Here is a 25,610-nt window from a genome sequence, read left to right as displayed (position 1 = left end):
CGTGCGCGGGGGGAGTTGGCCTAATGCCCCTGTGGGCTGGCCTGCCGCCGCAGCGGGGCCTCTGACACTGCGCGCCAGGCCAGGTTCCGGAAAGCTGTGTGCGCGGGCGGGGAGCGCCGGCTCAGACGGCCCTCAACCGCCTGGCTGCCCTCAGCAGGGGGCTCGCACGCACTCATACCCCAGCCAACTTTGTAGCATTGGGGTGAGAGCTAGGACGGGGTGGAGGGACAGTGGCACCGAATGCCGGACGGTGCAGGAGCCGGGCGCAACGCGGCACACAAGGACCCAGGTGAGTGCTATTTGAGCGCAGACTGAGGGGCACCAGGCCCGGCCTCTCCCGCCTGGGCCTTGGGTCGGGTGGAGGGAGGTGAGGGGTGTTTTCGCGGGTCGACGCGAGGAGCCAAGACGCTGTGTCCTGGCTCGAACTGGGGTGAGAGGCTAGTGCCGGGCTCGGAGAGCAGCCCGCGGCGCTTTTCAAAGCCCACCGGTCTCTCGCGTTTCTCTGGCCTCCTTGTCGCCTGCTGATGCCCCCTCCTCATTCGCTGGGCGGTAGACGCCTCGTCGCCGTTGGGGCGCCTGGCACGTTCTTGCAAGGAACTGAGGGACTCGCTGGCGTAGTCTGGCCAACGATCGTCGCATGATCCGGCGGAGCCACTCTCGGGAGACGCAAGAGTCACCTTTCTTGGTCTGCGCTTCCGCCTGGCTCTCCCGCCTAGGGCTCTGCGCGCAGTCAGCCCAGCCGGCCTGGGGAAATGGGGGAGGGGGTGGTGCAGAACGTGACTGCGTTGTGTGTCGTTGTGTCTTCGCGCAGGTAGACGCGCAGTGACAGACCCACCTCCACTTCCCACAGCCCAGCCAGCCACAGCCTCAGCACCTCGCCCGCCTCCAATACACTCCCTTCCCAAGCGCACACCTCGCACACAGCTCATGTGCCCCCACCCTTTCACAGACGCACAGAACTGCCCACCGCTGTGGACACACTTTCGGTTAAATGCACACACTTCTGCACTGCCCGTTCCCCCACACACAGCCAGCCGCACGTGCACACGCAGTCGCACGCACAGCCACTCCACGCGCGCGCGCACGTCCACGGACAACCGCACTCTCACATTCTATCCCTCCCTCACTTTTTTCCCCCTCCGCCAAACGGCAGCTGCAGGCAAGGAGGCCCAGGCGGGAGGGAGGTTCCCGAGAAGGGGTCGCTACCACCAGCTGCTGGGAGCACATCTGGCCTTTAGAGGAAAAGCGAGCGGGGGAGGCTGCTGCTCGAAAGCCAGCGAGGGGTGCAGCACTCCCCACGGCTCCCAGAAAGTGATAGGAACGCCTCCCTTTCTCTCGCTCCTCCTCCACTGACCGGGTGCCTCCAAAGTGAGGGCGATCTGTACAGCATGAAGTTGGGGGGCTCCTTTCCGGGAGCCCCTTACCTCTGAGCCTTTCTGCGCTTGGAAGGGGCTGCAGATTTTCTTGTGGCTAAACGGAGCAGGCTTCCTCCCTCCTGCACATCCTTGTCTCTCATTGGCTTGCCTTGGGGCACCTATATGTTTTGGGGTGGGGAGCTTATGCCTACCTGGGCCCGAGGTGTGGAGTCGGGGCCCCACCTGGCCTCCACTTACCCCTCAGGCTCTGACAGCTGCTTTGCAAAGGAAGGACAATAGTTAGCATACCACGGAGGGCATGGTGGCCTTGGAGCCTCAGGAATGTGGCAGACGGAGGCTCTCCCCAACCCCTAATCTCCACCAGGCGGGAGGTAAAGGGGGGCATGAGAAGAATGGGAAGGGGAAATGAGCTCCCAGATCTGTAATTTGGGGGGGAAACCCCTCTGTTCTGGGGGGCGGGGGGAATCCACAGCCATAGCAAGGGGGGCTTTTCCACGTGCCCAGGAACTAAGCTCTTGGCTCTCAAGATGCTCCTGAGAAGTCCTGCCTGACCTTGCATTTTTAAGGTGGGGAAACTGAGGCCCAGGGAGGTCCAGACATGGGTATGCCAGTGCTGATAGGTAAACCTCTTCATCTTCCTTCTCCATCCCCAAGAACAGACTGTCATTACATTTTACCCTCCTAGGTGCCTCGTTGCGGGCCAGACTAGAGAGTAGGATTCAGAAAGGCTTTACCTCCAGCCTCTGGCTTCTCAGGGGCACCAAGAGAGCTGTTGGAGAATTCATGATATAATAATAGTACCAACAACCACAAACATAATGTTAATAGGACTTATCAATTCCTGATCATGCCCAAGTACTGATCATCACCTTATTAACACCCCCTGGGATGTTCTCTGGGCTGTGAATCCCTTTGACAAGCTGTTGAAAACTACATCCTCCCTGCCCTCTCGACCCCTGCCCCCACACACACACAGAAGGCGAATACCTGCTACGTTCGTTCGTAGAATAATTTTCAAGGTTTTACCAAACACCTTGAACCCACCATGAACCTAAGACCCTGGTTAAATGCCCCAAAAGATACTTGTTTGATCTTCAGAGAAGCCCCTACCAGGTTAATATTATCTCTCCTTTTACAGATGGGGCTCAGCGAAGTCACCCTGGGCCCTAGTCACCTTGCAGAGCCAGGAGACAAACGCAAGCCTGACTGCAGGATCAGGGGTTAAGCCACTGCCATGGGGAGAGGGTCGGCAGTGCACAGGGCAGAGACCCTCTGCCTGCAGATGCGGAGTCGTTGTTATCGGGACCTGAATCTGCCTCCACCATGTAGGGATGTGGCATGAGCTGTTTGCGCCTTCGTTTCATTTGAGGGGAGGGAATTGTTGTTGGTTTATTTTTTTCCCCAGTCGTATTGATATAGAATTGAAACATAGCATTGTTGAAGTTCAAGGTATATGATGTGTTGATTTAATACTTTATATGTTGCAAAATGATGACAGCAGTAAAGTTCGCCACCACCTCCATTCTTCCAGAGTTAACGTGTGTGGTGAGAGCATTTAACGTCTACTTTGTTAGCAACATTCAAGGGTATGATACATTATTATTGGATACAATCATCGTGCTGTAACTTAGTTTCCTCATCTAAAAAATGGGATGGATAATTGCGCCTTTTTCTTAGGACTGTTGGGAGCATGGGACAAGACTGCACAGAGAAAGACTCAGGCTGTCCAAACAGGCAAACAAACAAAATCAGCTTGAGGGGCAGCTGGAGAAAGTGCAGACTGGGAGGTGGTGGCTTTGCTCTTAGCTTCAAGATACATAAAGAACCCCCCCCCCTTGCATCCCAAATTAAGTATGTGCCCCAGTGCCAGCCCCAGGAATCCCAAAATGGGGGTTGGGGGTGTAAAAACAGACACGCCTGCCTTGTCTCCCACTCCCCAAGCCCAAGGTATTTTTACTGGCTAATTGCTTAAGTGAAGCCGCCCGGGCAGAGAGCTCGCAGTAACCCGAGCAGGGAACCAGATCCAGCTCGGATTGTGCCCGGGCTGGCCTGGGGGCGGGGGCAGAGGCAGCCGCCGACCACCCACCGTGAGGGCAGCCGCCTCGCCTACAGCCACCGCTGCTCTGCATTAGCGCCGGGCCAGCGCCTCCCTTGCCTTCCTCCCTCCAGCCCCTTCCAGAGGACGTCCAAAGGCGACCCAAGGTAGTGTGGGCTTTTTCCCAGACCCGAGGCAGGCACTGGGCAGCAAGGGAAGCCTCCTGGCCTGGGGGCTGGAGGGAGGCTGGAAGGGCTGGGATGGGGCATTTGTAGATGAAAACGCAGCTTAGGGACAGTGGGTTGTGGGGAGAAATGTCAAGGTCAGGAGGAGAGAGGGCATTCCTCCTCCCCGTCATAAAATGAGCGGTGCACAAAAAAAGGGGTATTTCTCTGCATACTCTGAATATGCACATATGTCACGCATGCCAATTTGCAGAGGGGAAGAGCTGTGGAACTAGAGGGGCACCAAGTAGCATCCAGCAAGCACGGTAGTGTCAGGTGGGTGTTCAATACAAGGGCTGTGCACAGAAAAGCACGAGGTATGCAAGTGTGACGTGTTTCCTGCAGTGAACATTAGAGAATGTGGGTGCAGTGTGGTGTCTTCATGTGCAATTAATATTTCAAGGTGTGAACACTATAACCCTTGATGTGTGCAGAATATTTGAGTGCAACGTAAGGTGTTCCGCCCAGAGATCTTTATAAAATGTGTTTAGTATAGCAAGCTACACACATGAAATTGTCTGAGGGTATGTACAATGTAATGTATTCCAGACACAGAATATTGTAGGCTCTGAGGAGAATATAATACAGAGTTATATAGATGGTTGTAGGGTGTCTGTATGATACCATGGGTTATGTCCTACGTGAGATATTGGATTTACACAAACGGTTTCAAATATGTACAATTTGATGCCCATGGGCACAGAACATCATGGGAAATGTGTTGACAATATAGCAGGTCGCAAGGAGAGGGGTCTACACCGGGAAGCTCTCTCCGCAGCGTGTTTACAGCAGAGCATGGCTACGTAAACAGAAGGCTGTCAGGAGGTTTGCATGCAATCTAACATGCGATAGTAGCAATGCAAAGGCCACACGGCGAACGGGCATCGAGGCCTTGACTGTGTGCTCTTCCGGGGCCCCTCAAGGTAACCACTAGTTCATGCAACCCTGACCATAACCCTGTACGGCAGGTTCCGATGTGATCTCAGGTCCCGTTTTGATCTCAGGTCCCAGAGAGGCCAAGGGACTCTCCTACTTGACTTTTGTAGCACTGCAGCATTTTGTCTTGCTGGGAAGGGTGGGCAGCTCTCGAGGTGCTATGGAGGCACAGGAACGATGTGCCTCTATGTGGGCCCTCGAGAGGTTTGTGAGCCTGGGCCCCCCTAATCCTCTATCTGCAGCTGGCACAGAGAAGATGCAGAGGCAAGCGGTGTGTGTGCTGAGGGGCCCAGTGCCTGGGTGTGCTGGGGCCACGGGAAAGCTCCTGATCTAATCCGCACACCCACGTTCTGGGCTGCCGTGCCCATTTGTGCCCATTCAATTACTGTCCAACTCAACTCCAAACCACGGCAGGAAGCTGGACTCTAAGTGCCCCTGAGACTCTTCATGGGGGCACCCAATGTGAGAAGGAGAGAGGGACCACCCGCTGGCCTGCAGAGCCCTGCCACACCCTGTGGACCCTCGGGGGGCCCAGAAACCCCACCTGTTTGGACCACCGGGGCCACATTTGGGGAGCAGCAGGGGAGGGCGTTATCCCTGCACCAGACCCTGGCAGTTCATCTCCCTGTCAATTGTACATTAAGGAGAGGTTCATATTTTGGTCAAGAAAAAAAAAAAAAGCTCTTGCTTGCACTGCTGCAGCCCTGAGCTTGCCCCCTCATTTGGCCCTTTTACCCCAAAGCACGAATTTTCCATGACGTTCTTCAATGAAATATTTGACAACATTGCAGCCCAGGAATTTACAGCCTTCTTCCCCCGTGAGATTTTTGGGAGTTTTCTGGCATTAGCTGCGCACGCTGCTCTAAGAAACAGAGACGCTCGGGATGTGGAGCGCCCTGGCGCTCCCATTCCATTCCGGATGCCTGGCCGGTGCGGCCGCCCTCCTTCTTCCCACAGAGATGAGCTCTCAGGCGTCCGATATTTTTATCCCTGCTGCCTGGACGGCTGTGCTCAGAAAGGTGGCGAGGAGACATTCCTTGCAGCAAGGGTGTGTGTGTGAGGGTGTGTGAGGTGCCAGGTTTTGTTTCTGAGAAGGTGGTGCCCAAAAGCTGTAGCAGAAGGAACGAGGCTGTTGCTCAAGTCTTCCCCGGGGGTGGGGCTCCCAGTTGAAGTGAGTTCTTCTGGGGGGTGGGGAGAACAGTGTAGAGAGAGATTAAAAGTGAATTCTGTCTGAGTTTAAAAAAAAAAGAAGAGAATATGAATGAGACTTCAGGGGCCAGGCATTTTCTATTTCTCTGATTTGAGGGAGAGATAAAATAAAGACGGACTAGCACACCCCCCCCCCCCCGACTGTGGGGAGAGGGAGCTCGAACTGCGTGGGATCGGGAGAGGAGGACCAGGCGAAGCAGGGAGGTGAAGGGAGGCTCACTCAGATTTGTTTCTTAATCAAAAGCAGCAATTTGCCCCCAGAAACCTGCCAGTGTGTGCACACAAAGAGTGCATGTCGGTCTTCCTTTAGCGCTGGTAATGCCCTGTCGATTCCCATTTATAGGGCGTTGGAAATGATGAAAACAAGTGATATTTTTATCGAGAAAACAAAGTCCACTCAGCCCCTGAGGGACTCAGGAAGGAGGGAGGGAGGAAGGGGCTTTGCCCGCCCAAGGGTGCACCCCCCAACCTAGGGCTTGCTGAGAAAATGGAGGTGACCTCCTCTCTCCTATGCCTCCCCCAGCTCTGGTTTGGGTGCTTTGTCCCAGCCGGGTGGCCCAGGCACTCCTGGAAGAGTCTGCACGTGGACGTGCTGGACTACCACGGCTCTGCTGGACCTGTTTTCTACACGGTTCGTTGGAGAGCCAGTTGTCGTGTGTATGTGACGTGGGCGAAGGTGAGACAGCTCCTGGGAAGTCAGAGCTGAGAGCGGTGCTGGGCAGCCTGCCCTGTGCAGAGAACAGAGAGGTACTGATGGCCCGGAGACACGGACACCCTCCCCCTCGCCAGGGGCAGACCCAATATTTGGTCATCAGAGCCCTAAGACACCTTGAGTCGAAGACACAAAAAGTGAGGCCTTGAGAGAGGCAGGCACACACAGATGGTGAGGGAGTCAGAAGTGTACAGTGAGGTGACAGAGACACGAATGGAGGGAGAGCGAAGTAGGGTGGGGGATAGAGAGAGGTGTCACATGGATGGACAGTTGCGGTCTGCTGTTTGGGGGTGGGGACAACACCTAGAAAGCGTCGGGCTGTTGATGGGAGCCTCAGACTGGAGTGAGGAGTGTGGGCGGGAGGGAGGGAGAGACTCAGAAAGGGGGAGAGGGAGAGACACAGAGGGCAAGAGAAAGAGAGGGAGACAGAGAGGAAGGAAGGGAAGAGACAGACTTCTCTTTGGGGCTCCGGGCACCAGGCCGTCCCTGGCTGCGCTGACACTGAAGCTCCTCAGCGTCCCGTTGTCCTGAGTGTGGGTCCCAGGCCTGCGCCCGTGGAGCCCTGGTGCGGGGCGGTCCCCAGAGAGTCGGGGGCTTTGGTGGCAGCCCTTCTCCAGCCCTCCCGGTATTTGGGAGTAAAGCGAGCGCGAGCCAGCCGGCAGTGGGCACGGTGGACCAAGGAGAGCCTCAGCGAGTGATTAACCTCCAGATGCCTTAGTGTCCTTATCCTGAAATGTGAATGGATAAATTCAGCACCCATCCGGAGGACAAATGTCGGGGGTGCTCTGTGCAGGGTCTGGTGTGGGGATGAGGTGAGGGGGGGCCATCGATGTGGACCATGGCAGAACTGTTAAACAACAAACCAACCCACCCACCCACCCACCCACCCACCCACCAGGGGGTGGTGAGGGGGCTGGGACCTGCCTGCCTGAGGCTTGGCCCCACTGCTGTGTGAGCCTGGGCTGGTGGCCCTGCCTCTCTCTGTGCCTTGGTTTCCTCATTGGCAGAACAAGAACAGTGACAGTACCTCCCTTGGGTAGGTGGGAGGATTACATAAGTGGGTACTTGTTGGCCTGGCTGTTGTTGTTGGGGGCGCTGCCTCACCGGAGCTTGGGATGCTGGGGGATGAGGTTTCTCATACCTTTTAAGCAGTTCCCGAAAGCCTGTGGGGACCCAGGCTGCAGACTTGGACAAGTCCCTTCCCCTGTAGATTCTGTTTTTGCCACCAGTGAATTCGGGTCCCCCCACCCCCGCCCCCACAGTGTGGCCAGGGAAAGTAGCTCAAAACCCAGGCGCCGACGTCAGACAGCAGAGTTGGGTTGGTGGGGAGCCTCCCTGGGCCGTTTAATGACTCACGGAGGACTTCCTGACACAGGGAAGGATGATGAAGTCTCGGGTGTGCTCCGCCTGCCCCTACCAGCCAGGCTCGGTCCCTGCGTCAACAGAGCTCCTTGCAGGGGTAACTGCCTGGACCAGGGCCCAACCTGCCAGAGACCTGGGCTAGAATCCCTCCTCCCTGTCCTATCTGCTCTGTGACCTCTGTGCAGCTTCTTAACCTCTCTGAGCCCCCGTTCTCCTTGGTGTGATGGAGAAAATATAGGCCCCCCTGCTCGAGGGCTGCTGAGGACTACCCACGAACGGCACTGTTGTTAGAGAACCACGGAACTCTGGCTGCAAGCCAGCGCCGCACTAAGGAGCCGCCCTTACTGAACCCATTTCACAGAGGAGACAAGGCACAGCGGGGGCACACGGCGAAGGCTCCTAAACGTGGGACCCTTTGTGGGACACTTGCCTCCCTCCTCCCAAGGGCACATGCCTGGTCTCAACTCTGGGCTTCCATGGACAAATCCAGGAAGAAGAGGGGAGACTGCCACCCCCAAACCTAGAGGCTCTGCTTAGTGCACCCCCCAGCTTTCCGCCACCAATAGTAACAAAATAAAGGCCTCCAACCTGCCGGGAGTCCTGCCCTATAACCTCGCCGGGAGGAAGCGGACAGAATCCCAGGCCTCTGGGGAGGCCCCACGAACTTGTACCTCTGCCTTCTGACTCGGCTCCCCAACTGTCCAGTTTCTGAGAAATGCGGGGGAGGGTGGGTGGCAGCCTGAACTCTCAAAACCAGTTTCTACTTGCGGGAGGTGGGGAGCTCATGTAGCCCCTAGATTGTCCCCACCCAGGGTGTTCAGGGAGAATCTTCACTGCTGCTCCTTTTGCGGCTTGAAATTTGGGCAGGAGGACTAGTCACAATGCAGACATTGGAGCAGGTCCCTGCCACCCCGCCCCCCCCCCAACGGCAGCGGGCCTCTGGGGCGATTCCTCGGAGTGGGGGCCCCCGCCTGCCCAGCCACTACGTCTCTCGCGGGGCAGTTGCAGAGTGCCCTGCCAGCGGCCGCGCCTCGCACCTTGTGCTTGGTAAGCCCGTGCAGTCCAAAACGTGGCTCTGTCCCTGTTTACTTTTATTATTTTTGCCTCTTATTCAACGTTCACCTTGTTATCAACAAACAGTTTTCCACCCGGTGGAATTTTAAAAATCAAATAGAGGTAAAAACATAAAGCTGCCGCTTAAACGTTCTAGTCCTTTTATTTCGAAAACTATTTTCTCAGTGCTGGAGATACACCAAACCTTTGGGCAAATTGATTACACACAGATCCTAGTGTGTGTTCGTTTTCAAAAGTAATTTCCTTGGGGCACTTCGTTTTCACGGATGCCCTTCACTTTCTCTACCTCAGCCAGCACCGATTCATTCTCATCCTGGGTATTTTTCTTAATAATTAGCAATTCATTACCTGCAAAATTCTATCCCTGACATGGGAAGATGTATAAGACCTGCTATTTTAGGAAGCATAAACCTCAAAATATTTCAAACATTTGGTTATATTCCCAAGGTCAAAATCGACCCTTTTATCTTGTTTCTCCTCCCACCTCCCTCTTCGCTGTTCAAGTCTGAGAATGAGTTAGGTCCGCAGGGCAGCTGTGAAAGCTTCCTCGGGGTCACCCTCTCTCCCAATTAAGGCTAAGACCCATTTAATTCGCCATGAAAACTAACTCAATTAGGAATCAAATTCGCTTTTTAAAGAGACCAGTAATAAGTGTCCCAACACTCCCTTCGCTGCCGCCCCCACGTTTTGCTCCGCAATTTTGCAAAGCAGCGTTTTCCGAAGGGCTTGGCTTCAAGGTAGCTGCCCCCCACCACCCCTACCTGCCCCTCACTTCTCTCTTCTCTCTCTCCAAAGCAGCCGAGGCTCACTCCAGTTTTTCGAGTCTGACTCGAGCATTCTTATGTCGCCTCCCAGAAAAGAACTGGCGAGGGGCAGGCGTTCGGCCGAGGCGGTGCATCTGACTCTCGCAGGACGCACGGGACGGGTTTCTCCCCCAGAGGCCAGGCCCCCGCGGGGCTCGGGGTGCCCCGGCTCCACCCTGGCTGTGGTGTGGCTCGGAGTCCGCCGAGGAGGCCCCAGCGGCGGCGGCAGCTTCAGTGTTCCGGGCAAACCCGGCCGCTTACTGCAGTTCTCATAATTGCGACGAAGCAAGCAATTATTTAAACCGCGGTTTGGGCTAATGAAGGGTTCTGCTTGCGTGAACGCGGCGTTTATTTTACCTCGTCCATCCCCGGCGGGGCGGTGCACTTTTGGCCGCCCGGCGAGGGGCGCTGGAGCTGCTAATTCCAAAACCCTTCGGCTGGGGAAGGGTCTTGGGAGGAGGGGTCGGTGAGTGCCCTTTTCTTACTCGTTGGGCCATACTTCGGTGGGAGCAGATTCAGCCTTCTCCCGCGCGTGTTTGGGCAGGGAGGCTGGGGTCGTCGGGGCACCCGGGTGCACCGGGGCCTCGCGCCCGGGGAGAGGCACTTTGTGGAAGCCAGGTCCGCGCGCATCGCGGGCCCCGACGCCCCCCTTGGACTGTGGTGGGAATGCCCAGTCTGGGATACCGCTGCTGGGCGGGCGCTCCCGGGGAGAGGGGAGTATACGAAGGATCTGGGCTCTGGATGCAACCTAGGTTGCCGCTAGAGGGTGACGCCTAGATCCGAATCTAAGGTCCATGAAACTGGGGAGTCTTGAACAGGTTTTTTTTCCCCCTTGCAAAACCGGGAAATTTAAATCGCAAGATTGCTTGGGACGCGTCTGTAGGGACAACAGGACAGAGCTGATACCAAAGATGATGCAATAACGCAAATGGGGCGGGGGGGGGGCGGGAAGCGCATCAACGCCTGCTGCTTGTATTATTCCAGCTCCGTAGTTTGGGTCCTGAATTACACGGGAAAACTACCTCAGTTCTCCACCTGCCTCTGCCCGTTTAAGACAAAGCCTGGAGCCGGGTTACTGGATGAGTCGTGCTTATAGCCATTGTAGTCTCCAAACAGCCGACTTTTAAGGCGGGCAGGCGGGGGAGGATGAATTGGGGGGACGGAAGAGGGAGAAACTCAGGCTCAGGACTCCTGGATGACTCTGCTGAGCTCTGATCCCCGGCGGACCCGAAGAACACGTGCACGCGGACACAGGCTGGGTGTGTGGGAGGTGAGAACCAGGGACCAGAACTGCGTGAAAGCGGACTCCGAAGGCCCGCGCACCAAGGAGAGCGCCAGGCAGTTACTGCGTCGACTTTGGTGGACGGCAGAGACCCCTCCACCCCCTCCATGACTGCTCTTCTCTACCAAAAGCCCACCCCAGCAAGCCTGGGCCTCCAACTCCAGGCCGGAAGTTTCAGGCGGCGTGTACCCCCGCCCCCAGCTCCTTCCTTAAACCCCGACCAGCGTCCAGCTGAAAGACCTTGCGGGTTCCAACTCAATTAGCTCTCCGCCGAGGCCGCCGCGGGCTACAAGATCCAGCTACAATTAGGGCCGCGCCGGTAGGGGCGGCGGGGCGGGGTGGGGGTGGGGCGCAGGTAAAGAGGAACCAATTTGCCCGGAGGCTTTATCAACAAGTGGCTTAACTAGGAATTTACATTGACAACTCAGCACCTCTGTCGGGGCCCCGGCGGCGGCCAGCTGGGATGACAAGCCGATCTGTCGGGGAGTGTCCTGAGAGCAGGGAGGATCGAAACTTCAAAGTCACCCAAAGGCGGCCTCGGCCTGGGTTCCGCGCACCGTGTGGGCCCGGGCGTAGCGGAGCGCGCCGCGAGGGCAGGGCCCCGGCCGGCGGCCGAGCGCGGGCTGGTGGCGCTGGGCCGCCTTTCCTGGCGAAGTAGGTGGCCGTGTATATTTTTGTTCAAGTGGTGTTTATGTTAATGAAAAAAGGATGGAATTACAAACAGCCCGCCGATCGCGCTGCGGCCACCGGGGACTCGCGTCCCAGGCCCAATCAAAGGGCGCGCGCGCTGGGCCCGCTTGGGACCTTTAGCAGAACCCCCACTTCGTCTAACTAGGTGAAATTATGTCTCCTTCCTCCACCCCCCTACAAACCTGGAACTCTCTGCAGTCATCCCTCCTCCCTACCCCGTCAACCGGCAGTAGCGCAATCAGATTTCTGGATAAGAAAAACCCTAACTTAAGTCCTGCAGCGCCTATTTTGTAAAAGAGAACATTCGTGCGGGGATAAAATCGGTCTCCCTCCTCCCCTTCACTGCCCGCCTTTCACGTGCCTCTTTTCTTTCCTTTTTAAAACAATACAATTCGCCCCGGCTTTGACATTTGCTTCTTTGCCCGGATGACTCCCCACCCCTACCCTCCACCCCCGAGGAAAAGCAGTTGGTTTTCCAGAGGCCGCCCTAATTTCCTCACCCCAAGATAATACTTTTCTTCCTCAACACCCACATCCCTCTCTCCCGCCGTTGATTGGAAAGGACCGTGTCGGTGCGTGTCGGCTGCTGCCTCCTTTTCGTTAGTTAAATGAGAACCTCGGGAAGGAAAAGCGGGCCACCGCTGGAGAGGACGCCCGGCCGCAGCCCGCGGGAGAAATTTTGACCGCGCGCAGGACAGGGGCCATGGCCGTGGCCGTGGCCGCGCTGGAGGAGCGTTGCCTGGGCCAGGGCGGCGGGGCCGGTGCGGGCTCTACGCCCCACGGGGATGACGCCGCGCGCTTCCCGTTGGAAACGCACTCGGCCTCTTTCCAAACACTGTGCGGTCGTGTCTCCGCCGATAACGTGAGACGGAGACCGGAGAGTGGCTAGGCTAGCCCAGTGGAAAATTCAGGGCCTTTTCTCGACAAGACATTGCCGCCGGTCTTTACCACGCTCTGCTTGTGTAGACGCGGGTCCTGCCCTCTTGGATCAACTCACCTCCCGTTTTAGGCGCACAGGGTGCTGGGCTGTTGCTGCCCATTCGAGGAAGCGGCCTGGAGAACACCCCCGCCTGCGGCTTCCAACCTGGCCCGCTGGATCTGCTAGCAATGTTGGGGCTGCACCTTCCCGGATTCGGAATCTGTTTCCCTCCTCACTACAAAGCGGACTCATTCCACAAAAGGGGTTTAAAGGCCAGGCTCACCCTGACCTGGTAACCTGCCTAGCATCTCAACAGGGAACCGAAGACACAAAAACCTCTCAAGGAAGAGGGAAAATAGGGGGTAGCTACCTGGCTGCATGAGAATTCTGCACATAGACTTTTTTCTCAAGGAAAGAGAGTTCTTAGGATGATTCATTCTAACCCCTGAGTTCAGGTGGAGTTCGGGCTTGTGTGGGGACGAGTTACAAGGAGAGAAGACTGCGCCCTCCTCTGCTGTGTTGGGGCTCCGTGCCAACTCCTGGAAACCGAGGAGCGCCCCTTTGTTAGGTTTGGGAGCTTGGATTGTATGCTTTCTGGGCCTTAGGTGCTGGAGTCAGTGGAGCACCTGGGGATATTAACTCAAGATCAGAGGATCTGGAGGTGGGAGGTGCAAAACCAGGTGTGTGGGAACATTTTGGGGAAGAGCAGTGCAAGAGATGCTCCAAGTCCCTAACACCTTCCCTCCCAAATAAGAACCACCACCAAGATCCAACAACTTGGGCCTAAGTCCTGGTTTTTGGCACCCCCTTCTTTCAAAGAGCTGCCATTTGTCAAACTGGTGTGCTGAGCTGACACTCCCCTGATGGATATTTGTAGCCTTGACATTGACCAGCAGAGAGAAAAATACAAGAAGAAAGAAGGGCTGTGGGTGCACCCATTGCCTCAGGCCAGAATCCAGCCCCCTCTCTTGTAGGCCACTGGGGTTAGGGCGGGGGAGGGTGTCACAAGATCCAGCTGGGATGTATTTTTTATGCAGATGTGCTGGGGGTCGCAGGCCCAGGGACAGGAGACTTGGAGCAGATGCTTCGCATAGTCCCTCCCTCCCCACTTGCCACCCTGCTCCGCTCCACGTTGCCAATTTGTCTGCCAGCGCGCTGTTCTCTCTCAATAGCCTTCAGCAGGTGCCTGGCCATCCTCCTCCCCGTCCCCTTTCCTGCGCCCTCGCCAGTCAGACTGATAGGAGGTTTGTGTTGGAAACACTTCAAGCTGGTGTTTAGTCTGTCACGATTGGTGGTGAGGCGCCTCCTGAGCGAGAGCCGAATGCCCAGCTATTGGGCCTTGCATTCTGCCCATCGGGGTAGGGGTGGCTTTCGGTGGGGGGTTTGGAAAGCAGGGGACCAGGCAAAAAGATGGAGCGAGGCACATGAGGGCCACTCTCCAGGGTTAGCAGTCGCCCTTATCCGTTCACAGGGAAGGTTTCCAGGGCAGCCCCTGGCTACGGACTGCATCAGCCACACTTGGCTCTTGAGTATTCGCTGGTCCTGGTGGCTTGGGCGCTGCGGGAGCCACTTTCTTCACTGGCACCACTTTCTCTGGGTCTGGTGGATGCCAGAGCCGAGCCCAGAACCGCCTTTGAGCTGGCAGAGTCCCTCTGCGCGTCCCAGCCGTTTATTCCATCCTGCAATTAAACCCAAGGTCAAATATCTCCTTAACGATGCTATCAGGCCAGTGGTTCATTATGGCGTATATTTAGCCATAAAGTATGGGTTGTAGCGAGGAGGAGATGAAAATTATTGTGTTCTGGGAATGAATCCTTTTAGCAGAAACCAGAGCTGTTATTTACCAGGGAGAACTAAGTACAGGCTCTGGCTTCCAGGCGACCCCAGGCAGGGCCTTCCAGGTCCTTTCCTGTTCTGCCTGTGCCCCCACCCCAGGCCTGGCCCAGGGCACAGCCTTCTGCCTGGGTCCCGATGTCCAAAAGGTGCTGCCTTGGGGTGCATGGAGCCCTCAAGGAAAAACATCACTAAGCAGCAAGAGGGGGCTCATATCCACCAGCTGGGTCAGCTTCCAAATTTGGAGTTCCCCCTAGAACCGCACTTGCCTGGTTTGGAGCGAGGAAGCCTTTGGTGGGGTTGTAAGAAGGCAGCATGGCAGCCGTGCATGGGAGTGGTCTGGAGCGTGGGGGGTCAGCGCATCTGGCTTCCAGCGTGGTTTTATTTCTGCTGTGCAGCCTCTCTGCATCTCAGTAGCCCCGTGTATAAAAGAAGGGAGAAGTCGTACCTCCTCCCCGAAAGCTCAGGAGGTTAAATCAGATATTAATGTGAAGGCTGCTGACCCAGGGTGGGAATTCAATAAATGGTAGCCAGAGGAAAAACCATGAGGATGCTGATTTAAAAAAAAAAAGAAAATAGAAAAAAGAAAAAACTTATGGGCTGGTGGAGTGAATAAATGAATGAAACCATTTGTGTAAGAGGCTGTGGGAGACTTGGGGTCCAGCGTTGGGCATGACCAAGTTTGAGTGGAGCCTAGGCCCTCACCAGCTGTGCCCACCCATCAGGGTAACTTGCTTCCTTTGCCCCAGGGTCCTGATCCTTGAACACTGCTGACCCAGTATCGCCAGGAGTGGCCAGGAATGAGATGCTGCTCTGTGGTGCCCTGCGCAGAGCCCCACAGAAGAAAAGAAACTCAAACATTATCTCACTCCCTACCTGCCTCTGACATTCATGGGGTGATCCCTGTTCTTGCTTTGATCACTTTGTCTCTTGATGACACATCACCCCCATGACCACCCCGGTCCCATCAGGAAGCCCACACCAGGTGCTTCACAAGCATTTAAATCCTGAGGTGACTCTGGGATCCAGTCTTCTCTGATGGCTCAGTGGCTGGGGGTGGGGGACCCAGGGAGAAATTCAACAGATTCCGTCATATGGAGTTCCTATTAAATGATGTTGCAAGATGTCATTTTTGTTGGTTGGTTAATATAAATATGCATGTGTTTATTGTTCTAAGACAATGTGCATTAAGGGCTTGAGTTTCTTTGGGCTGCACATGTGTTACCCAGGAACTCCAAGGAGTGAAGACGGGAAAGAATGATGCAGGCGGCAAAGGCAAATGCATCACTGGATGATTCCACTCGGATTCATTGGCCTCAGGTGGGTCCAAAAGCACCGCCTTAGACAAACTGTGGATTGGATCAGGCACTGGATTCACTGCGCAGGGCTGGTGTCCTTGCTACTGCTGCTGGGAGGGTCTCCCATCAAGATGACAAATGCATGTAGCCTGACATTCTCTTGGACGCACATTACCTGTTACTCACAGCGAGAGAATCTGCGGCCCAAAACTTGGGTTTCATTGGAAGAGTATTTGCTGTCCAGCGAGCCGGCTGCTCCAACGAGGAGCCCCAAGTACAACACTCTGATTGTGTCCTCGGGGCCTCGAAATTTCAGTTCGGGCACAGACTAAGTTCTTCCTGTTCAAAGATGTTTTTTCTACGCTTTCTTCCCCTGTGAAAATGAGATTGAATGCCTTCCTTGTATCAGGCATGCTCAAGCGGTGGAGGAAATCGCAGAAAATCCAGAAGGATTAGGCTAACTGAGACAATTTTTTTTTTCTTTTGGGATCATATTTGGGCCCATTCTCTGGGTTTAGCGGGTTTCTCCAGCTGGCCTGTAGGGAGACTGACGCTCAGTCCAGCCAGCGTCTGGCCACAGGGAGCCCTCGTCTGAGCTTGGAAAACAGGACGCTGATCCAGGACAACAGTGTTTATGGAGCACTTCCGATGTGTCAGGCACCAAGCTGAGTGTTCTCTTATCTCGTTTAATCACCCAAGCAGGGCTATGAGGGGGACTTTGAGATTATTGTTCCCCTTGTGCAGATGAGGTCATGGAGGCACAGAGCAGTCATGGCGTGTCCACGGACACACATTTCTGAGCGGTAGAGACAGGGTCTGACGTGGCGTCTGGTCCCAGAGCCTCTGTCCTTAGGAGACCTGGTTGTCTACTCATCCTCACCACTGACATTGAACATAGAAGCAGTGTAGGAATTCTGTGCGTGCAAGATGAAGCGTTGTAGTCAATTGTGCTGGGGTGTGGGGCCTGGCTTGGGTAGATGTTAAAATAAGTTGCCTAATTTCCATTTCTGAGTTCATAGCTTTCTGAAAATGGTTGACTTCAGACCACTCTAGAATCACTCCTGAAGTTCTAAAAATTGCTTTCTAATAAGTGTGTTGGGGGATGCTCTTATTTGTGTTTCAGTGTTTGTGAGACACCTGGAGCATCTATTCTTGATAAGGGCACTTTTCCAAACAGGATTTGTGAAGAGGGTACTCAAATCTGAAGACAACTTGGGGATGGAAAGTGTTTCATTTGACCAGCAGTCGCATCACCATCACCACCAGCTCCATCCTTGTCTTTTTTTAAAGTATATTTTATTGATTGTTATACAGTTGTCCAATTTTTCTCCCTTTGCCTCCCTCTGCCCGGTACCCCTCTTCCCTCCAGCAACCTCCCCGCTTAGTTCATGTCCATGGGTTAGGCCTATAGGTTCTTTGGCTTCTCCATTTCCTATATCGTTCTTAACCTTCCCCTGTCTATTTTGTTCCTACCAATTATGCTTTTTAACCCCTGCACCTTTCCCCCCATTCTCCTCCTTCCCCCGCAGATGATAACCCTCCAAATGATCTCCACACCTATGATTCTGTTCCTGTGCTTGTTGTTTGCTTAGGGTTTTTTTTTGTTTGTGTGTTTTGTTTTGTTTTGTTTTAAATTCAGTTGTTGATGGTTGTAAATTTGTTGCCTTTTTAATGTTCATGGTTTTGATCTTCTTCTTTTTATTAAGTAAGTCCTTTTAACTTTTCATGTAATAATGGCTTGGTGAAGATGAACTCCTTTAGCTTCACCTTGTCTGGGAAAGACTTTTTCTGCGCTTCCATTCTAAATGATAGCTTTGCTGGGTAGAGCAATCTGGGTTATAGGTCTTTGCTTTTCATCACTTTGAATATTTCTTGCCAGTGCCTTCTTGCCTGTAAAGTTTCTTTTGAGAAATCAGCTGATAGTCTTATGGGAACGCCTTTGTAGGTAACTCTCTGCTTTTCTCTTGCTGCTTTTAAGATTATCTCTTTATCTTTAATCTTTGGCATTTTAATTATGATATGTCCTGGTGTGGTCCTTTTTGGGTCCAACTTGTTTGGGACTCTCTGTGCTTCCTGGACTTGTATGTCTATTTCCTTTGCCAAATTAGGGAAGTTTTCTTTCATTATTTTTTTAAATAAGTTTTCAATTTCTTGCTCTTCCTCTTCTCCTCTTGGCATCCCTATGATTCAGATGTTGGCACGTTTGGAGATGTCCAAGAGTCTTCTTATACTATCCTCATTTTTTTTTTGAATTCTTGTTTCTTCTTTCTGTTCTGATTGAATGTTTATTTCTTCCTTATATTCCAAATTGTAAATTTGAATCCCAGCTTCCTTTCCTTCACTCCTGGTTCCCTGTGGGTTTTTCTTTATTTCACTTAGTGTAAACTTCATTTCTTCCTTTATGTTGTTGCTGTACTCAATGAGTTCTTTGAGCATCTTGGTCACCAGTGTTTTGAACTCTGCATATGATAGGTTGGCTATTTCCATTTCATTTAGTTCTTTTCCTGGGGTTTTGTTCTGTTATTTTTATTTGGGCCGTATTTCTTGTCTCCTTAGTTTGGCAGCATCCCTGTGTTTATTTCTGTGTATTAGGTAGAGCTGGTTTGACTCCTTGTAAAAGACACCTGTAAATTGTGTGGAGTGGAGCCTTAGGTAATCGCCAGAGTGGGGCAACCATCTTCACACTGCTTTGTTGCTCTGTGTGAGGGGAGGGTTTGGAGAGGAGACTGTGCCACAGCCTGGTTTCTGGGGGTTTGCCCAGCACTCGCCCTGTTTCCAGTCACTTCACTGATTCCCCATGGGTGACTGGTGCCCTTCTAACTGTTGCTCTGGTGTTGAATCCCAGAGTGGGTGGGTTTGCATATGTTTTAAGACCCTGCGGGCCCTTTAAGTGAAGTTTCCTGGAAATCTGGCAGTTTCTTCTGCTGCCCCAACCCCCACTGGTTTTTACAGCCAGAAGCTATGGGGATTTATCTTCCTGGTGCTGGAACCCTGGGCTATGTGGTCTGGCCTGGGGCTGGGATCACTCACTCCCAAGGTATCCCTCCCAATCTTTATCCTCCACACCTGAATATGGGACTTCCCATGCCCATTCCACCACTGCCGCTGCCTCTCTGTGCCATACCACATCTCCTTGCCTCTCTGCCCTGTCTCCGAGTCTCCACCCCTCCTACCTGTCTGATGATTGTGGCTTCTTTAAAGCCTTGGTTGTCAGACTTCCATGCAGCTTGATTTTCTGACAGTTCTGGGTGATATTTGTTTGAGATTTAGTTGTAATTCTTGTTGTGGCTGTGTGAGGAGGTAAAGCGTGTCTACCTACATTTCTAGTCTTTTAAAGAAAATAAATGAAATAGGTACAGATGGGTTTCCTTCACAACGATCCAGGGGTAAAGGGGTAAAAGGGTATAGAAGAAATGAGATTGAATGTGAGTTGGTAAATTGTTGATGCTGGCAATGGACAGATGGGAATTGGTTATAGCAATTTCTTTCCTTTTGTATGCTTGATTTTTTTCCTATGATAAAGTATTTTTTCCAAAAAAATTAAAATCACTTTTCTCAAGCTCCTAGGAACCAACATAACAGGAGGGTGGGTGGGAGAGAAAGTATGCAGAATTCATGGATCTTAAGGATGTTCACACACACACACGCACACACAGAAGAACGCGGGTTTAAAGGAATCCAGGAATCCAGGCATTTGACGCTAGGAGGAAAGTTGAGATAGTTGTGTTTCCTTCTCTCATTTTACAGTGAGAACTATGAAGACCAGCTAAGTGGCTTAACCAATTTGGCACAGCAGTGGTAGTTATTTTGCCAGGACGAGGCTGCAGAATGACATAGACTCCTGGTCCTTTTTTTTTTTTTTAAAAAAAAACCATGTCATGTAACAGAAGAAAAGAATTTAGTATTTGCTGTTCTGAAAAGCATTGAAGGAGGCAGTCGACCAAGCCTTATACTCACCACTTGGGTAAAAAAATGAGCAATGCAGTGAGTCACGATATTGGGATGCTTTGCGGTCTTGCGGCTGGGACTTCTAGGCAGTGGGCTGGAGTCTTCTGTTTTCTCAGGATGTTTTGGGATCTGCTGAAATATTTGTGAATGCTGTGATTGGACACTGCACAATTCCACCCTCTTTATCTTTTCAGACATTCCCATCCTGGCAGGTGACATGATACCCTTGAAGCATTTTCCATGGAATGGGACATAATAAGAGGGGTCAGAGGCTTCCCAAATCAGCAGACAGGCTGAAGGTGAGTGTTCTAGTTGGGCCTCCAGAACTGACTCTGAAACAAGAAGGAATGGACCCGCCAAGGGAGCTACACGTTTATCTCAAACAGGAGGCAAGAGGTTGCCACTGGATCTACTGAATTCAAGAACAGCTATGCCTGAAATCCCATGTCAGGAAGTCACCACCTACCTGCTTCTTGAGTTCCCAGTGCAGGTGATTGATACTGGAAAGCTACTGCAGAAAACCTGGAGTCTCCATGGCAGTTCAACTGTGTGCACCTGCTGAGCCCACCTGGGCTCTGCTCCAGGCTGCCTCCCTTCTGCCTCTGGGTCGCGGGCAACTAGGTTTCACTGGCTGAATCTCATTCACATCCAACACTTGTGTTACAAGGGAGTCTGGGAAAAGTAGCTTTTTACTTTCCGGATCAGGAAGATGCATGAGAAAAGGGGAGTGGATGCTGGGAGCCAATCATATACAACACCACAAAACATAGGTCCCTTTCTCTGCACAGAGAGGGCTCTGTTCATTGCACTGGCCGAGCACTTGTCCAGCTGCCTGTGACTAGCAGGAGGCATCAGCCTCTGTTTCCCTGCACCTTATCCATCTTCGGTCCCCAGCATCTAACAGGGTAACAAGTGCCTATTCAAAAAGGACATGTTAGTTTAAAAAAAAAACCTCATCTGATTCATTTATAAATTTTTTTGAGAGAGAGAGAGAGAGAGAGAGAGAGAGAGAAACATCAATCAATTATCTCCTTTATGTGCCATGACTGGGAATTGAAACTGCAACCTTTTTGGTATACAGGATCATGCTCTGACCAACTGAGCCACCTGGCCAAGGTAAAGGACATATTAATTTTGTTTTTAGTGTCATTAATTCTTCCACTATTTACCCATCTCTTCATTCAACAAATATTTACTAACACCAGGCATTGTCCTAGTGGTTAACAAGGAGCTTCCATCCCAGTTGGAAAAAGCAGACAATTAGCAACAAGAAAGCAAATCAAAAGGAAAGCTAGTTTCAAGTAGAGTGAAGGGCAATGAAGAAAGTAAAACCAGGCAGTGATATAGAGTGTGATACAAAGGAAGGCACATCTGAAGTGGTGCCATTTGAACCAAGGCTTCGATGACAAGGAGTGGGACAGGCAAGAGGGAACAGCACATGCAAAGGCCCTGAGGTGGTCTTCCAGGATCCAGAGGAGGCCAGTGTGGCTGGAATGGGGAAAGCAGAGAGCAGAGGATGCGGAAAAAGTAGAAAAGGAGGTGGAACATGTGGGCAGGGCCCAGGATGATCCTACTGGCCTGGCGGGCCATGGAAAGTGGATTTTATTCTAAATGTGATGGTCAACCATGGGCAGTTTTTGATGAGGAGAATGACATGTTCTGTTGGTTGTTTTAAAACATGTCTGCAAATTCTCTGATACTCTTTCTCTCAGAAGGGCAGTAAGGTCTATGTGTCCCTTCCTTGAACATGGACAGGCCCTTGAGACCATCTCAACAAATAGAACGTAGCAGTAGTGACACTATGTAGCTTCCAGGGCCAGGAGAGAAAAGGGGACTGCTTCTGCTTGCTTCTTTCAGGACACATGCCTTAGACACATCAAATGGCTTTGTAAAGAGCCTGGCTACACAGAGGCCCCGCGCTGGAGACACTATCTGGTGAGGCCACACAAAGATGAGAGAGGGGCCCGGGGGTCCCAGCCACTCCAGCCCCACTGTTCAAGTCTTCCCAGCCAGGTGCCTGCAGATGACCCCAGCCCAGCGCCCATGAGACTGCGACAACATGAGAGACCTTAAGCCAGGGCCACCCCAGCCCAGCCCCACTCAAATTCCTGACTCGCAGAGACAGAAATAATAAAGCCATGACATTCTGCCACAAGGTTATGCAGCAATAAATAACCAGAAACCACCTGATTTACATTTTTAAAGTAAACTTTGTGTTGAAATAGGACTTAGATACAGCTGGACAAAGGCAATGCACTCTATCCACAGCATGAAGATCAAGACAGAGTGTCCTTGTCCCCTAGAAGTCCTTCATCCCTCCTTCCAGTCAAACCCACCCTGCAAAGGACTGAATGTCTGTGATCCCTCAAAATTCACATGTTGAAATCCTAACCCCCAATGGGATGGTATTTGGAGGTGGGGCCTTTGGGAGGTGACTGGGTCCGAAGGGTGGGGTCTCTGTGAATGAAATGGGTGTCATTATGGGAGAGACCTGAAAGAGCTCCCTGTCCTGCCCGCCAAATGAGGGACACAGAGTGCAGACACCATCTGTGAACCAGGAAGCCGGCTCTCATCACACACTGAATCTGTTGGCACCTTGAGTTTGGGCTTTCAACCTCTAGATCTGTGAGAAATAAATATTTGTTGTTTAAGCCTGTGGTCTGTGGCATTTTTACAATTTTTATTTTATTTTTTATTTTAGAGAGAGGGGAAGGGAGGGAGAAAGAAAAGGAAACATTGATGTGAGAGAGAAACATTGATTGGCAGCCTTCTGCATGCACTTCGACCTGGGACTGAAACTGCAACTCAGGCGTGCGTCCCCTCTGGGAACCGAACCAGTGACCTGGTTTGCCAACTGAGCCACACTGGCCAGGGCTATGGCATTTTTGTGCAGTAGCCTGAGCTGACTGAGACACACCTAAAGGTGACCACTCTCCTCACGGATCACAACAGAGTCTTGCCTCACTTTGAACATGGAATAAATGGCATCATACAGAATGTGCACCTTCCCTCTGTGCTATGTGCGACTCACCCAGGGAGCCATGGTTCATTCATCTCCATGACTGCGTGGCATTCCATCACGTGAAATAGTGTGAGCTCCTCATTCATTCCTCTCCTGAGGGGCATGGGCTTGTTTCTGGTTTGAGACTATCGTTGATAGTGCTGCTATGTCTTTTGGTGAATACATGTGTGCATTTCTGTTGCATATTGTTTCTGAATCTCTTAGTGTGTAAGAGACTATTATAAAATTTAGTGGCTTAAAACAGCAACCTTTTTCTTCTTTCTCAGGATCCTGTGGATGGCCTGGGCTCTGATGGGCAGTGCGTCTGCTCCACGCGATGCTCAACGTGCATCCACTGGACTGGACGTCCGAGCAGCTCACTCACTGGGCTGACGGCTGGCACTGGCCATTGCTGGGAGCGCAGCTGAGACTTTTGACCAGAGCACCTCAGTTCCCTCTCCTGGGGCCTTGCCGTGTGGTTCCAGCTTCTAAAATTAGGGTACCTGAATTCCTTGAGAAAGAAATAGAAGCTTCCAACCTTCTTAAGACCCGGTTCAGAAGTCCCAGCTGTCATCCTATTGGCCAGAGTGGGGAAAGGGCCTGACTGGACTTGAGCTTGGGAAACAAGCTCCGTCTCTGGATGGGAGGGAGGACTGGCAGGTGCCTCAGGGAGGGCATCGTTGCTGGGGACCATCTTTGGAGCTTAGGAGGTTGGTGTCCACTTGAGGAAGACGGCTCTGGTTGCTGTGAAGAGGAGGCTGTGCAGTCAGAGTCCACCAGCCCTTCTCACGCTGACTTCAGCCTCTGCATCAAAGGCCTGCCCACTCAGGGCTTCTGGGTGTGAGCACTGAGTGAGCAGGATTCAAGACCTCCCTGTGGCCAGCATCTTCATAAACAGGCCACAGAAGTTTGCTTCATTTTGATCCTTGGCTTCTGCCCCCAGCTCCTCCACAAACCAGAATGTGGCTGCTCCATAGAAGCGGCCCACGCTTGACCCCCCAGCTCGGATCCTGCAGTTCAGCGCCAACGCGAGCAATTTAGCGCCAACTGTCACATTTGTCCAGCATGGTGCTGTGAGGATATTCATCAGCATGGGGCTTGGAAAGTCTAGAACAGGTCCCCTAGTGAGTCTCTCTGAGGGAATAGATAGGAACACTGTGGTGTGTGCACAAGGTGGAGTACTATGCAGCAGTGAAAACTGAATGAAAATGCAGCAACATGAACAGATTCTAGACATTTGACATTTAGAGCCAAGGTGGGGGCAGCGTAGTGCTGATGGTGCAAGCAGAGGCTCTGGAGCTGCTGAGGGTTCCAATCCCTCCTCCCCCAGTGGCCATGACCTTGGGCAAGTCACTTACCGTCTCTGAGATACTTACATCCTCAGAAATATGCAGGCAGGAAGGTAGGCTCACTCTATGGATGGTTGGTTGCTACTCACCTTTTCCACGTACAAATGGGAGGGGCAGAGAAGGGCACGAAGAGAATGTGGAGTGCTGGCCCTGAGTATGACAAGCCACTACTTAATGATAACTAACTGGACCTCAGGGGAGACAGCCACAGCTAGGTGACCATACGTCCCGGGACAGAACAGATCCATGCCTAGTGTCCCAGCTTCTTATCCCGCTTAGACAAAGATGGGCAAAGAAAGTGGCTTTACAGAAGGGAGAGACAGACACAGAGAGGACAACGCCACCTCAGGACACTGAGAGACACAGAAAGAAGGCATGTGACAGCAGAGGCAGAGATCAGAGCGATGGCGCTATCTGCCAAGGAAAGCCAAGCGGCAGAAAGAGGAACCTGGAAAAAAAGCTCAAGACGGATGCTCCCCCAAGTCTCCAGAAGGACCAGCCTGCCGACACCTAGATGCCGGCTTCTGGCCTGCAGAGCTGTGAGGGAATCAACCTCTGTTGTTTGAACCCCTCTAGTTAGTGGTGCTTGTGAATGGCAGTCCTAGGAAACCAATAGAGATTTAGGCCATCTCAATGTATGTACTTGTTAAAGATGTGACATTATAAGTCGGTGGGTTGTGATAAAATGCAGTAAGTTGTGTTTTTAAAACAAGATAGGTAAAATATCTATACCTTGTATGTCCTCATAAAGATAAAAATCTAAGCCTACACAGGGTTTTTCTTGTTTTATTTCATTCCTTTAAACAACAAATAATGTGGCTAAAACAAACTGAGATTTTTTTTCATGAAACAAACAGAAAGGGTTCAGTGACTTAAATGAATAAACCATCCCACCAGCGTGGAAACAGGGTTTGGGCTCTAGACAGTGGGGAGTGTGTGTGTGTGTGTGTGTTATATGGTGTGCATGCGCATGTGTGGCAGTGTCTGTGGAGTTTGGGGTTTTGCTCATTTTGAGAGAAGGGTGTGGAAGCCTTTTCCAAGAAATGCTCACCAGTGTGCTCCGTCAGGGCTGCAACATCAGCTGCCCCCAGACTGGCTCAGGGTTCGAGCTCCATGTGACAGTAGCTTTGCCTCCTGACATCTCTTGGAGTTCAGCTACGGAAGGAGCCTCCACCATTGAGGGCAGGATTCCATCCTTGTGACCCAATCTGTCCCTGAGTCTCAGGACATGCCAGTTGGAACCTCAAGCAGCTGACCCTCCTGTGGGAGCCAACAGCACCCATGTCTTTGAAAACTTGCCAGTGCTCCTGGGATTCCTACAATACTAGGGATCCTGATCTCAGCATTTTCCATGTACTGATTCATTTAATTCCCTTAGAAATTCTAGGAGGCTAGACCATTATTATCTTCACCATCCTTATTCTACAGATGGGAAACTGAGGCATAGAGAGGTTGAGTCACTTCCCCACAGTGGCGCTTGCAGGACCGGAGCTCAGAGCTCCCACTGCACCCATGATACACTCTGCGCTGCGGCCTCTTGAAGGCTGGCACAGGTGAGG

The 25,610-nt window shown here is 52.5% G+C and overlaps 1 long non-coding RNA gene across 1 annotated transcript; it reads left to right on the top strand.

Annotated features, from left to right (window-relative positions):
- The first annotated feature begins 136 nt into the window (after positions 1 to 136).
- On the top strand, positions 137 to 24,720 carry LOC129083050 (uncharacterized). The gene is made up of 3 exons (XR_008530462.1): positions 137 to 289; positions 19,896 to 20,000; positions 22,990 to 24,720. It is a non-coding gene; the product is annotated as an uncharacterized LOC129083050 (long non-coding RNA).
- Positions 24,721 to 25,610: the final 890 nt, after the last annotated feature.

Source organism: Pteronotus mesoamericanus, unplaced genomic scaffold, assembly GCF_021234165.1.
Source record: "Pteronotus mesoamericanus isolate MK-2021 breed Mesoamerican mustached bat unplaced genomic scaffold, CSHL_Meso_final scaffold_165, whole genome shotgun sequence".
NCBI classification, from domain to species: domain Eukaryota; kingdom Metazoa; phylum Chordata; class Mammalia; order Chiroptera; family Mormoopidae; genus Pteronotus; species Pteronotus mesoamericanus.
Note: the sequence above shows the minus strand (reverse complement) of the source record. Positions and strands in the feature narration are given on the sequence as shown.